The sequence below is a fragment of the Gopherus evgoodei genome, chromosome 1 (assembly GCF_007399415.2).
Source record: "Gopherus evgoodei ecotype Sinaloan lineage chromosome 1, rGopEvg1_v1.p, whole genome shotgun sequence".
Taxonomy (NCBI): Eukaryota; Metazoa; Chordata; order Testudines; family Testudinidae; genus Gopherus; species Gopherus evgoodei.
This window is the reverse complement of record NC_044322.1, coordinates 225,454,045-225,469,926: the sequence shown is the minus strand read 5'-3', so window position 1 is coordinate 225,469,926 and position 15,882 is coordinate 225,454,045.

The following is a 15,882-nucleotide window of genomic DNA, read 5'->3' as shown; positions in this document are numbered from 1 at the left end:
AGGCCATTAGCAGACTGGACACAGATTGTCATGTTCTTATTAAACAAATTTTAATTCGCGGAAACTGAGTGTAGAATTGTAATTTAAAATGACTACCAATTATTTGCTATTGATTTGGTTATTGATTGACAAATCATTGATTATTGTCAACAACTGTGGCAAAATTTCTAAAGGAAAAAAATAAAATAAAAATCAAGCAATCAAAAAGAAGAATATGGTGCAGTAACTTTTAAAACAATTCAAGTCATGTCTAACAAACAGAGTTCCCGTTGTGGGAAGTCCTCACTTCCCTCCGTCAGATCGAGGACACTAAACTGCCCCCTTTGTCAGTTGTGCTTCTTCAGGGTATGGCTACACTTGCAGCTGTACAGCGCTGGGAGTTAAACCTGTCTTTGTACAGTCTGGCCACACTGACAGCTGCCAGCGCACTGTTGTGGCCACATTTGCAGCATTTGCAGCGGCATTGGGAGCGGTGCATTATGGGCAGCTATCCCAGCGTTCACGTGGCTGCAACGTGCTTTTCAAAAGGGAGGGTGGGGTGGAGTGTGACAGGGAGTGTGTGGGGGAGAGACAGTGGATTCTTGGAGATGACACCATGTCAGCACTCTGCCTTGCAAGTTCCGACACCCCTTTTTCCCCCACCCTCACTCACTAAAAGCAAACTGACCAGATAAGCAGCCACGCCGAAACAGACCCCCCCTCCCTCCCAGCCGCCCACCCGCTGCGCTGCTTCTTTCCTCAAGCCCCCTCCCTCCCCCTCTCTTCAAGCAAACACTAGCTGTGGACGTTCCAAAGGGAGCCCCCCTGCCTCTGCTCATTCACAGCAAACAGGAGCTGTGTTTGTTTTTTTGGAGCCTGGAGTTCACAACAAAACAAAGAGAGGCATCACAACAAAACAAAGAGAGTAATCATCATTTAAAAGGATTATGGGAAGCTTCCGGAGGTCAGTCATAGCGTACTAAGTTTATTCCCTGTTTACACTGGTAGCCCAGCGCTGCAACAGCAGCGCTATACTCTTTATTCCTCTCGTGGAGGTGAAGTACAAGCAGCGCTGTAGCCAGGGAGATACAGCGCTGTATGTGCCTTGCCAGTGTGGACGGGGAGTGAGTTACAGTGCTATAAAGCCACCAACAGTGCTGTAACTCTCAAGTGTAGCCAAGGCCTCAGTGTTAGATGGATAGATCTCTGGCAACCACCTGGATGTGGTTCACAGCTCATGGCTGTCAGAGCTAATAATTAATTATGTAATTAATTTTCAGGTGTATCTTTGACAGAAGCCACTCATCTGGGATTAAAGTAAAAATAACAACAGACAGTTTATTGGACACCAAGGGCCAAATTCTCAAAGGTATCTAGGTACCTCACTTCCACAGATCTTCATAGGAGTTAAGTGCCTGAATACCTTGAGTTTCTGGGCCTGACTGTATGTTGAGTAATAAAGAGGATGTTGTGATGCTATACGGAATCTCAGGGACACTTCAGCATATTATGAATACCAATATTATAAAATTGCAATGCGTTGTGTCAGATATGCCATGTAAGATATCTGCAAAAATGTTATGATTTGACAAATATGATGATCTTGTGTATATATTTATCACCTTTGTACTATGAGTTATAGATACGTATGTATGTCTGTATTTCAAACTTGTGCTATGCTTCTGGGTGACATCCTGGGACAGTTTGGCATCAGCTCTGCCTAGCCTGCTTCATGGCCCATTAAGTACCATCAGCTATACAACTGACCCACTGAGAGAAGGCAGATATACCTTATGACTCAGCAATGCATGCAGGGGCACACCTATGGACAGAATCAAAGGAAGCACAAGCTGCATGGCATAAGACTATAAAATGCAGCTGCATCATCTCCATTTTGTCTTCAGTCCTGCTTCTTACTTCTGGAGGAACTTTGCTACAAAATGAACTCTGAAAAAAGACTGAATGGCCCATCCAAGCTGTGGATGTGTTCCAGAGGGACTTTCAAGCCAGCAAACTCATCAATACTGCTAGGAACCTGATATATGGACTTTAAATTACTTGTATATATGTGACTGTTTTACCATTTGACATCTCACTTCTGTTCTTTCTTTTTTCCTTATAATAAACCTTTAGTTTTAGACACTAAAGGATTGGCTGGCAGTATGGTATTTTGGGTAAGATCCAAACCTATACTGACCTGGTAATGTGGCTGGCCCTTTGGGGTCAGAAGAACATTTGGTATATGTGAGCAGAGTTTAAAATAACTTCCCTCTGTACTGGACCTAGGTGTTGATTGGGAGCCAGAGAACTGGAATGCAATAAGAGGCCGTGTGATTTCTTTCTTCTTGATAACCAGTGTGAGGGATTAGAAGCACAGTTTGTGACTGCCTGGGGAGTTTATCTGCATGGTTACACACCAGTCTTGGGAGTATCTGCTCTCCCTTTTGCAGCCTTCCCTGACCTTGGTATTTCCAGTGGAGGCTACTGTGGGTCACAAATGTGATACTTCTTTAGTGGTTTAATATCCAGGGTTAAACTGATCACCGGAATTGGGGTTAAGGAGCATTTCCCCTTACCCAAGGAGTATATCAAATGGAATGTCAGAGATGCAACCTATTTTGCAGCACTGAATGTGGGTCATCTGTTAGGACCAGGTGGTTATGAGACCCATGCAATTGATTTCTATGGTCACAAAAAGGCAGAGTTGCCAGACCTTGCTTCTTCCTCTCTTCTTCTGTGTTTCTGCCACGAGATTAAGGCTGACTTTCTAATTATCTTTTCTAATAGGTCACTTGGCAGAAAGCACCATCCAAAGGTGAAAATGGCAATTCTATATCCCAAAACCTGACCAATCCCATCAATGGTACCAGAAGGAGTGGGGAATGAAAGACACCAGATAGTCTTCCTCATTCACTTTTATTCCAAATCTCTCTTTTCTCTGTTTCGGTCTCCCTCCATCTTGGCTCTGCATTTCTCTCTTTGGCCCCTAGATTTAGCTATGTGGGAACATTACTCACTGGACTGTTTCTCATATTTCAGGTGGAAGATACAACCAAAGGTGTATCGAGGAGATTTATGACCCAAGGTGACATATCTGCTCCATGAAATCAGGTGTGGTAGCAGCACCGAAATATGGAGAAACTGGTGCTGAAACACCAGCACCCAGCATGGAAACAACTTCCTGGAAAATACCTTCAAGGAAAAATCTCTCAATCTTTTGACCCACTGCTCCATCACTTGGTTCCTCTCCTGGAGTCCTTTCTGGGAATGCTCCCAGTCTGGGGTATTGTTCCTGTAGACATACCTGAAGGTGAACCTACAAATGTATGTAGCAAAGTTCTTCCTTAGGCAAGAATTTGAATGCAGCCATTAAATCTTCCATGACCTGGTGATGAAAGGAGTCATCATTAGAGTCATGGACCTCTTGGGTAACCATTTATTTTGTTTCAAAAGAGACTGGAAGAATCTCAGGGCTTGGGGATCTGGGCTATGAAGCCTTTCACTTCTGAGACATTGTTTATAACAAGGACACAGGTTTGCAGTGAACAAAAGTCATTTTCTTCACAGAAACAAGCACTGGACATAAATTGTCCATGGGATGAGACTAGCGCCTTAATCGTGATCCACAAAACCCAGCAGGCCAAGTAGGGAAGCCCCCTAAACTAGCCAATCTGCGGTGCTGATGATATTAGCTGATGTGCTAAATCATGCCCTTCTTTCAGAGATAAGTGACTAAATCTAGCCTGCAGGTAGGTGCCTATTTCTGCAGCTTTTAACCCTCTCTCGGTGTTACGCACCTAAGACGTTTTTTGCAAGAAGCCAGAGGTGGAAATCAAGAAGGAAGAAGCTCCCTCATAACTTTTAGCCCAGTAGTAATGCATTACAAAATCTCCTCTATGGTGCCTAGATCATGTCACCTACAGATCTCATGGTGCTTTACAAAAGTAAGTGTCTTTACTCTCATTTTACAGATAGGGAAACTGAGTGACAGGTAAAGTGACCCACAGTCTCACTGAATGATAGTGGCAGAACCAGGATTTCTGATTGTCAGGATCATATTTTAACTACAGTGCATTCTTCTGTTATGGGATTCTCATCAGACTTCCAAGAGTAATGCTCAATACTTTCAGACTTAAGTGGTTGCTTATTTCCACTGGACACTATGGAGAGAAGTGCCCCTGCTGGTGAATAGTGCCAGCTGAGGGGTTCCTCTATGTACATTACACATTAGGGCCATCCAGATCCCAGTCTCAGCCAGACACTGAGAGAATCAAGCTACCTCACTGGTCAGGTTAAAAAGAGATGTCATGTTGAGTGCTATCCACATATTGATGTGTTGTGGAAATGATCACCACCCTGTTGAGTTGATTAGACAGCCTGAGGCTCTTTTATTGATTAATCAGAGAATACATGCATATGCACGGAGAGACGACAGGTCCCCTAGCAAGGGGCAAGGTGCTCTGCCTTACAGCAGTGATACCTGTGCTTATAAAGCTGAAAACCGCAAATTATCATATGAGCTTATACATCCGATGATACCTTATTTGGCTAATACAATGACATCTGCTAAAAACAATTGCTATTAATATATTATTTATGAGCTAATTGTAAGCCTGCTTTCTTTTTACTTCCCTATAGAAAGTTTTGTAAGCGTTAGGTCATTGACACCTGGTGTTTTTCTCCTACTTGCGGTTAAGCTATTACACATTGCTTGAGCCTTTTTGAGGAACTTGTACCCAAAAATACCTATTGGTGTACCTTTGGTCAAATGATCATGAGTAATACTTTATGCATAAGCAACTTAATAAACTATAATAAACTAAAAGCTGTTATAATTTAACAGATTTTCTGGTTCCCCTTTATCCAATTCTAGTTCCTCTTTTTTGGGCCCTGACCACATCTTTTTGTCTCAGCGTGCCCTTTGTACAGAAAAACAAGTTTAGCAGGAGTTAAAACTCTTGCTTCTAGCTAAGGGCCTACTCTTACTTTATTCTCAGAAAAAAACCTGGGGCCTTGGGTAAGGTGGGGTCGGGGGGTTTCCCTATCAACTCCCTCCTTTGTTTGCTGTCTATTTTATACGGCAGCAAACACTTTATCTAGGTCTGAAGCAGAGATATTCATTAGTTCCTGTGCTATTTGTTTAATAACTTCTTGATCTACAGTTTCCTGGCTGGGGTCACCTTCCCGGGGAGCATTAGGGGACGAATTAGGAGCATTAGGAACAGAAAAGTCAGCTTGGCAACAAATACACACAAAGGCAAATGTGCCAATGCCAAAGAGGAGCCATACATACCAGGGGTGTTGCCAGGGTGACAGAAAGCTTTTTGTGAATTGGCAGAGAATGTCACCTTTAACACAGAGGGAAGATACCAAATGAACAGTTTGGAGGGCGTTCAGAGCTTCCTGATAAACAGTTTCTAAATAATGAATTTGAGTTTGTAGGTGTGAAATAGATTGAATGTCTGGTAGGAGAGATAATAATGAGTGAAATCGGTCAGGGACAACAGATGTCCAGTCGAAAGGGACCTGAAACTCCAAATAAACCTGATAATCCTTTTCAGCGGGCCAGTAAATATTATGAGTACCTGAGTTGATGTGGAGATTAAAGGCCACATCATGTATGATAGATGGATTGACATGAACACAACTGCTATTGGCGGACAAAAGGGTATGGGAGGCTAAATCTTGCAAGCTGCCAAGACCCTCCCATCATACCCGGTGATGAACAGTTACCACCTCCCCAGGGTGTAGTTTTCTAAAGCATTGTAGTTGCGGGGTTGTAAGGGCCAATAGGTCCAGAGATCACCCAGACCTATCCAGAGATCAGGGGTTATAGCTGGGGCACTGATTAAGAAGCGGTTAGGACCGCCAGGAGGTTTAATTTCCCAAACATCTCGATGGATTATCCAGTCCCATAAGCAACCACCCCAGGGGCCTGGGAAAATACGATAAGTGGGGGCCCAAAATCCTTTCACGGGTCCATAAGCCCGGAAGGAACACTGTGAGCGCCAACACTTCCATTGAGAAAACTTCCAAGTATGTCTCCATGGCCACAAATCGGGGGTATACCAGATGTATTAGTAAGGGCAGTGGGCCAGCGCTGCTGTTAGAGGTCCTTACGTAAGGAGAAAAGGATGGTGTTGAGATAATCCTGCACTTCTGAACACGCCTGATCCCACTGCAATGCCTTTCCTGATACAGCAACCTGATGGACCGTTTGCTTAAGCAGGTCCTGGGTAACAATGCTTAGTGCTGAGATAGTATGGAGTGTGCCTATACCGGCCTTCTCCTCAGTAATCTGAGCCCCAGAGATAAACCCCGCTGCCTGGTCTAATTGTCCCAGATGACCCTCATGCTCCTGTGTTTTGTAAACAGTCCAAGCTGAGGCTACAGTGTTAGCACCGTGCAGCAGAGTATCAACAACATCTCTTTTTTTTCTGCTAATTTTAAGTCGAGCTTGTTGTTCCATCAGGCGTATGGCCGCGCCCTTAGAGCAGTTAGAGTAAGTGGCGGTGATCTGAAAGTGGGTGAGGGGAAAAGAGAAGTGGACAGTTCCTAAAGTGGCATTTAGGATTGTCCATTTAAATCCTGATAGGTGAGGCTTTTTTTGTAGGCTCATACCATAACTGTTGGCTTTGAACCTGAATACCCTCCTTAGCCAATGAAGTGTTAATTGAATGGGAAGGGGTATATTGAAGTAGAGTGCAGGTGATATTTGCAGTGAGGGGGAGAGTCTGAACACAAAGAAATCCTACAGTGGCTAAGCATACCCTTTCAACTGTAACATTAGTTCTGGTGGCACGAGTGGCTACAAAGCATTCTGGACTCTTTTCACTATATGGCCAACAAGTGCCTGGGACTAGCACGAGGTCTATATCATGGTCAGTGTCCCACGTGTCTATGTGAATCTCAGCTTGGTCAGGTTTTCCTGTATAAGTAACATAAGAGGTTATATTACGGTAACTAAGATATACCGTACCAAACGCATTTCATTTAACATACCGTTCGTACACATGGCCATGCAATAAGAAGATTAACTTGGATATGCAATAGGAAAACAAATTACCAGAGGAAGAGGGTCTGGGTCATTGTGTAATGGTCGAGGTCTTGGGTAAATATGGGTCTGATTGGGGCTCGGAACGGGCATGATTTTCTGAGATATTGAGGGATGGGGTTACTACGGGAGGATTAACTAAAGGGGAGACCATGGGGGGGCAGAGGGAGGATGGGAAGCGTCTAGTAATTCTGGAATGGCGTAGCATGGCCAGGGGACCTGATCTGGGTGACAATCACCGTTACTGGGAATAAATCCCAATATCCAGTTTATCCCACATTGCCAAGCCTGCCTACCACAATTCCCTCCCTGCCACCACACCACGGACCGTTTCTTATACCACGGCCAATTTTTCATGTCTTCAGTAGTAAGAGTCTTTGGCTTAATTTCAGAAGCTTCTCGAGACCTTTTTGCCTTTCCCTTTTGTCCTGCAGCAAAAGTTTTTATTCTGCACAAGGGAGAACAAGGAGTCGTCTTTTCCCTTTTTCTAGCAGTAGAAGGCTGTACATCACACAAGGGATAGCGCGGAGTAGTCGTAACTTTTGGTTTCGTTGTTGACGGGGAAGACAGCGGAGTGACCTTTTGAACAGTTTCTGAGAGCAGAACAGAGTCATAAATGTTTAGAAGGAACATAAGAAACATTAGGGCGGCGATGAACCAAATAGGGGGCATCAGCCATCTTTGCACTCGTGCAGTCTGTTTGATTTTGGTTTGTGGGTCAGTCATGACGGATTACACAACTTGCCGACCTCGGAGATGGTACTTGGGTTCCCGCTCGGGTTCACCTGTTGAACCTGCCGACTGGGGTTGCGGAATGAACGGGGCGCTGGCGGGATCCAAAGGAGGTGCTACCTTCTTGCAATGAGACACGTATACCCAATTTGGGAGTCCTTGGCACTTCACTGCAGTATGGGTAGTTAGCAAGACCTGGAACGGACCCTTCCACCTGGGCTCCAAAGCGGACTTTCGCTGGAACACCTTACAGCAAACCCAGTCACCAGGCTCCAAGGGATGGCTCGCAGTCTCGGCTGGATCTGGTAGGGCACTCTGGACCTGTGAATGAACAAATCTAACATGCCTAATTAGTGCCTTGCAATATTTTAACACGTTTTTATTGCAGAGTTGTAAGTTCAAGGAGTTAGGGAAAAGAGGTGGGGACACTGGCATCCTTATTGGTCTAGCCATGAGAATCTTATGAGGAGATAATTCATGCTTATGCATGGGAGTGTTTCTTATTTGCATTAATGCCAAAGGGAGTGCATCTGGCCACTTGAGGCCTGTTTTTGCACACAATTTTGCCAGTTTGTTTTTTAGGTCCCCATTTTCTCGTTCCACCGCTTCGGCACTTTGAGGGTGGTGAGCACAGTGTAAACGCTGGTTTATACGGAGGGCCTTACAGATTTGTTGAGTGATCTGACCAGTAAAATGGGTTCCCCTGTCACTATTAATTGAGACAGGGATTCCAAAGAGAGGAATAAATTCCTTAAGCAATTTTTCCGCTACTGTAGTTGAGTCTGCCTTTGCACACGGGTACGCTTTCACTCACCCGGAGTACATGCATACACATACAAGCACATACTTATATGGTTTCTCTTTTTTTTTTTTTTTTTTTAGCCTACATGGGCCAGCCCGTGTGCTAGCTGGGCAAAGTGAGGAAGTAGAGCCAAGGGTGCAACCAGGCGGCCGTTTGGTGCATACCACAAGGCATCATCCGGATGTTTGGAACAGCCGGACTATCTCCAGCGGTCCTTCTTATCCTCTGGTGCTGACTCCTGCGTAAGTGCTAGGTCCTGCAGAGAGTCAACTAAGGAGATGGGCTGGGACATACAAAGAGCAGATATTTTAGTAGGAGCCGGAGACCCGGAAAGGGCCGCCTGCCTGGCGGAGGCATCCGCCAGGGCATTTCCTCTAGTAACATCGTTATGGGGCTTTTGATGGGCTGCACATTTAACCACAGTAATAGCAGAGGGTAATTGTAAGGCAGATAAAAGAGCATTAACATATGGGCCGTGGCTAATAGGTGCTCCGGTAGAAGTAAGAAATCCTCTATATTTCCACAACTGCCCATAATCATGCACTACTCCAAAAGCATATTTAGAATCAGTATAAATAGTAACAGACACACCGGTTGCCAAGCAACAGGCTCGAGTAAGGGCAAACAGTTTAGCGACTTGGGCTGACCTCACTGAAGGAAGGGAAAAAGCTTTGTTGGTTGCATACAGCATAGCCTGCTACCAGCTGTCCTTCCGCATTCCTTAAACAGGAACCATTCACATAATAAATCAACTCTGGGTTTTGCAGGGGAATATCCTGCAGATCAGGTCTGGGAGCAGATAATTCAGCAGTTATAGATAAGCAATCATGGGGTTCCCCATCGGTTGCCGTTGGGAGAAGGGAAGCAGGATTTAGTACTGGACACCTAACTAAAGTAACATTTGCAGCATTTAAAAGAAGCATTTCATACTTTGTGAGCCGAGAGTTAGAAAGGTGCTGAGTTTTACTTTTAGTAAGAAGGGCTGTAACAGCATGTGGAACTGCAACAGTTAATGGACTGCCGAGAACTAGGGAGGCGGAAGCTTCAACTAACATTGCAGCTGCCGCAATAGATCAAAGGCAGGGGGGTAACCCAGCTGCCACCAGATCCAATGAGGAACTGAAATAAGCTATGGGTCTGTTTTTCTCTCCATGGGTTTGAGTAAGAACACCCTGGGCTGAACCCTCCTTTTCATGACAGAAGAGGGTAAAAGGTTTTTTATAATCGGATAGGCCTAGAGCGGGGGCTTTAGCTAAAGCAATTCTAATTTGCTGGAATGCTTCTTCCACTTCTACAGGCCATGGGATAGGGTCAGTGACTTTATTGAGGGTTAAATCTTGCAAGGGTCGCACAGGAGATGCGTAACCCAGGATCCATTGCCTACAATAGCCTGCCATTCCCAGAAATCCTCTGAGCTGCTTGCAGGCAAAACTGAGGAATTATTTAAATTACTCCCCATATTTTTCTGTATTTGTTTTATAGGCAGTGCAGGTTTTCAATTACATAACATTGTGTACATTTTTCAGCTAATTTAACTAAATTGTTTATGACCAAATCAAATAATTGCTATTCCATAATTTTCTTTGCCTGAATCTATTTACAAACATTTCACAGACACCAAGAACTTTCTTCTTTAGCATTTTTACAAAATTCAACTGCTGTTTCCTCCAGCAACTACAGAGTTAACTTCTCACTCTCCCTTAAATCACTTGCTTGTCTTCCAACAGCTAGTTTTATCAACTTAAGTCACCATTCAAAGTATGTCCTGGGTATTTGAAATTCCCATGCTTACACTTACTGACTCCTTCCTTTCACTACATTCTCAAAGTTTCCAACCCGTTTTTCAATCTCTCTGTCTGTTGCCTGCCCGCCTGGGCCTGATCCTGCTTTTCTTGCTACATTATTTCTTTCATGGGCACAAGCATTGTCCCACTACCAATTTGGCAAGGAGAGAGGGCCTCCCGACCAAATCCCCTTCTATCTATCCACGCACACCCATTCACATACACACACCACATCCAGCTACATCCTGTTCAACGATCAACATTTTTTTTTTTTTAATGTCTGGACTCAACGCAATCTTTCCCTGAGGCAACAACAACCCCTCAGCATCGGTGCACTACAAAAGAGAATAATAACAGGGCTACAAACAATAAATAAAATAGGGAGAACAACAGCATAAACAGCACAATAAAATTCCTTCCTCGGTATAGTTTGAGAGGAGGGATTTAACTATATTTTTGGGAAGTGGTCTTGCTGGGTTCAGGCAAATTTCAGTCAGCTGGGCAGATCCAATGTGCACAACCTGGTCAGCATGATCGGCTCACAATGCCCACAGGGAGGGAGAGACCTTAACCAACAGTTCCTGTTGCAACGAGGAAGGGCTGGGGTCAGTCTTCTCCTTAGAGTATTCCTTTAAAAACTGCCAGGGCCTTATTGTGAGCGGGATCAGGCATATCCAGATACACACCATTTGGGTACAACAGATTGTACAATTTAATTCACACAGCAAATTTTTTCCTAATGGGTTGATGGGAGAACACGGACTAAGGAGAAATGCATGTCGGTTAGAGAGACCAAAAAAAACCAAAAACGGTACAGAGTGGGGAATGGGAGCATTTCCCACTCCTACTGCAGTCACAACTTTGGAAGAAAGGGGCACAATGGAGAAATCTTGTGCCCTTAGAGTAGAGCTAGAAGCTCCCGTGTCAACCAAGCAGGAGGTAGGGACACCATTTATTAGGGGGCGGTGGAGCAGGAAGAGGCAATCCCTGCTGCCGTGGGTACTGTCTAGGGGGTCGCGTAGGGCAGTTTTTGATAAGGTGTCCCTCCTTTTTACAATACCTGCACTGGAATTTTCCCACTTGAGGGCAATTGGCTTTCCAATGTCCCTCCTGCCCACATAAGAAGCAGGCCGTGGGGCTAGGGTTAGTCAGGGGGTTATTTCCAGTATAAGGTTGGGCTTTAGTTACTGCCTGTTTTGGTCTCCGCCTGGGCCCTTTCCCAGCGGAATCCTGCATATTTTGGATTTGTAAGGCCATGAGCTTAGACTCTGTTTCATCCTTTTTTCTTTCTATATTAATTCTTAACTGTTCTCCCACCTTTGGCAAGAGTTCTTCAACAGAGGCAGCCACTATTTAATTTTTCTTGGGTATCTTTTAGACCCCTAACTTGGGATTCCTGACGTCTTTTACCCATTTCATCATGCCATTCGAAATAAGCATCAAACTGTCCCTGTCCTACAGAGTTAGCAACAAGGGCACCCCGGAGGTGCACAATTCTATCAAGATCAAAACTGCCCTCTACAGGAAATTGCAGTTTTGGGTCATCTCTGGTATACCAATCCCATTTCTGCAAATATTTACATGTCGACGGGCCACGGTGCACATACATATAAGCAGCAGGAGTGCCTTTTGGTGGGATAGGAATCCCTTTAGATTGACCAGACCCCATTCTCATTTCAGCCCTCTTTCACTTAAGCCACTCACACAAGGGAACGTTGATCAGGATTACCACGGTTCTAACACCAATGGCCTCATTACCTTCCCTGGGCAGGGGAAATAGGAGTAGGCTTTCACTGACCCGCCAAACAGCAGGTACCTACAAGGAAGGAGGAAAAGGATGGGATGGGCTTCCTTCCGGAGAACCCGCGGTCCCCGCACGCCTGTCGTCAGCCCAGAGCACCAGCCTTAAGCCAACAATGCTTCTGAAGCTACGGACCCAGTGGCACGGTTTTCCTGGGGGCTTCCCTCCTCTCCGAGAAGGGAAGGGAGCTTATGGCTCCAGTGGGCAAAGAAAGGGACCCTGCGGTCCTGGGAGGACAGTGCTCGAGGAGCGGTCACAGGGTCATAGGTCATGGAAGGGAAGGGAAAAAGGATGGGGAAACACACAAGCACCCAACAGGCTAGCCACTTACCAAGGCCTGCCAGCTAGGAAGTTTCACAATCACTCCAAGCTCAGCTGTGGGGCTTGCTTTCGAGACACTCCCAGTCACAAGCTTTCCCTTCGCAGGAGGCTCGGGGCATCTTCCCACAGCTGCATTCACGCTGGCTGCTTGGCCCTCACACACACAGACACAGGCACTTTCTTGACACAGACGTCAAGGCGAAGAACTTTAAAACCCAGATCCCCGCCTGACCTGGTAGGAATGGGGACCCCCGATCAACTCCCAGGGCGCTAGCCCAAGAGCGGATCAGGACTCTCCTGACCGAAATGAGCGCGGTCCACAGGTTGCCGGCAGTACCTTTAAAACCTTTTCAGAGCCTTAGAAAGACTTCATACCTTTTCAGAACCTTAGAAAGACTTCATACCTTTAAAACTGACTTACTTAACCTGGGAACTTCAGAGAAAAGGCGTCAGGTCTGTCTGATGGCTAAAAGTTCGAACCCAGCTTGTGACTTACCCCAAATCGGAGCCTACAGACCAGACCTCTGCCAAGCCCCATTAGAGATTTCAAAAGGTCTCTTACCTTTTAATTGGGCCCTGGGATTGGAAGGAAACTGCCTGCGGTCCTCCGATCCAGGAGAAGCCCTCTTGTGGGTTCCCGGCCAATGCACCAAATTGTTGTGGAAATGATCACCACCCTGTTGAGTTGATCAGACAGCCTGAGGCTCTTTTATTGATTAATCAGAGAATACATGCATATGCACGGAGAGACGACAGGTCCCCTAGCAAGGGGCAAGTCGCTCTGCCTTACAGCAGTGATACCTGTGCTTATAAAGCTGAAAACCGCAAATTATCATATGAGCTTATACATCCGATGATACCTTATTTGGCTAATACAATGACATCTGCTGAACATCTGCTAAAAACAATTGCTATTAATATATTATTTATGAGCTAATTGTAAGCCTGCTTTCTTTTTACTTCCCTATAGAAAGTTTTGTAAGCGTTAGGTCATTGACACCTGGTGTTTTTCTCCTACTTGCGGTTAAGCTATTACACATTGCTTGAGCCTTTTTGAGGAACTTGTACCCAAAAATACCTATTGGTGTACCTTTGGTCAAATGATCATGAGTAATACTTTATGCATAAGCAACTTAATAAACTATAATAAACTAAAAGCTGTTATAATTTAACAGATTTTCTGGTTTTCCTTTATCCAATTCTAGTTCCTCTTTTTGGGGCCCTGACCACATCTTTTTGCCTCAGCGTGCCCTTTGTACAGAAAAACAAGTTTAGCAGGAGTTAAAACTCTTGCTTCTAGCTAAGGGCCTACTCTTACTTTATTCTCAGAAAAAAACCTGGGGCCTTGGGTAAGGTGGGGTCGGGGGGTTTCCCTATCAGATGTCATCACCATGCAAACTATTTCACTGTCTCTTCTCACGGCCTCATTGAACAAAAGGAGCAACAGTACAGAACCTTGTGGCTGCCCACAGAGAGCTTCCACAGGCCAGAGGCAACCAATACAACCCTGTCTCAGCTTAAAAACACCAGAGACACACACAAACTTTGTGGTCTTTGGGATAAAAGGTTTCTGAAAGAATAAAGAAAATCAACCTGGATGGACACTTTGGGTCCCTTTGAGTTTAATGAGACCAGGATGTCACCCTTGATCTTTGTCCATTACCAGGAACAGGTCATCATCCAAGGAGACCAGAGCTGTCTCAGTGCCAAAAGCCAGCCTGAAAGTGGTTCAGAAAAACAGAGGATTCCAGAAAATCCTGCGGTTATTTTCTCACATATTAAAGTGCAGAACTGGGAGTCACTAGATATGAGTTGTATCCCTGGCTTTGCTACAGACTGACTGTGTGGCCTTGGGAAAGTCATTAAACCTCTTTATGCCTTATTATCCATATCTGTAAAACAGGGATAATACTTCCCTACATTCTATTTTATACAGGTTCTCCTCCTCACTGCAATATCTGAGTGTCTCCCTGCATTAAGCAATTTAACTATCATCAGTCATGTGTTTGTTCTCTCATCCTCTCCCCAGCAGAAAATGGAGTGTCCAGAGGAGTGTTTTGTTTGGATTTTTTTTTTATCATATGTGTGTGTGTGTGTGTGTGTGTGTGTGTGTTCAACCATATTATTATTTCTCTCTCTCTCTCTCTCTCTTTCTCGTACACACACACACACACCCCTACCTCTATGTTTATGTTAAAGTCAAAGAATTGCACCTTGCACTTAAAGTGGAAGGTGATCAGATGTGAGACAGTCTTTAGTTCCTGGGAGCCTTCATTCCACCGTCACAGACCAGCCCCTGAGAAAGTTCTGTCTCCTGAAGTTCCTCCAGGGGTTTCTGAGGTTAGCTATATTCTTGTAAGTGAGGCACTCAGGTACTGTGGTGATGAGGGGCCATAGAAATGCCTATGAATACACCATACAGCAGAGCCACGTCCATAACTGGAGCTCCTAGGCACTATGATAATATAAATAGAGAACAATATAAATTTATATGTAATATAAATACAAATAGAGAAAGAACGATCAAAATGAATTCTCACTAATCTCCCAAAAATAGGCTGTTAGAAAGAGGGTGATAACTGAGGTGTAGATCAAGTACACAGCCAAAGACCAACAATTGGTCTTTTAAGAGAACCAGAAAACTATGGTGATAAGGGTCAGAAAGAAAAGCTGGTGGCATCCTGCCCTCCCCTATAGCTGCACTAACAGTTTCCACCAGTAAACAAGCATCATCCTGTTAAACTTTCAGAACTATATGAAAACTGCAGATAACAATTATGTAATCCAGTAAGTGTTATTTACAAGTTTTTATCAGTTAACCCTTATATTCAAATACAACTCCAGTGGACACTGCCAGTTTGGTATAGCTCAGCTATGGAACAAACTCACTCAGAATGAGGAGAGAATTTAGGGGAGACCCATGAGGAGTTAAATGACATCATGAACCCCTCAGACCCAGAATGCATTATAGATCAGCTACGGAACCTCGGGGGTGGACGGGTGGCTGTTGGGAAATGTGTTTCTCTGAGGATGGCTGTGAAATATTCTCTTTGGCAGCCAAGGATGGAATCAGTGACCAGTGATTGTGCTGCTGTCAGGGACAAGGAACTGAGTTCTGCTCCTGGATACTGCTCCTATGCCCACTGCCGTCCTCCATGACCCACAGGGATGAGTGTCAAGGCAAGCAAGGCTGTGGCTGAAAAAACAAACCTCAAGTTTCGAGTGAAATTCTCTCTATTCTCGCACCTATGACATGAATATCATAATAAGAAATCTCCCTAGAGGTTGTTGGAGGATCCCAGCCCCTGTTATAGATCGGATGTCCAGACATCCTGTTTTTAAAGGGACAGTCCCGTATTTAAGCCCTCCTGCATGTCTCCGGACTTTTTCTTAAAAATGGGCACATTGT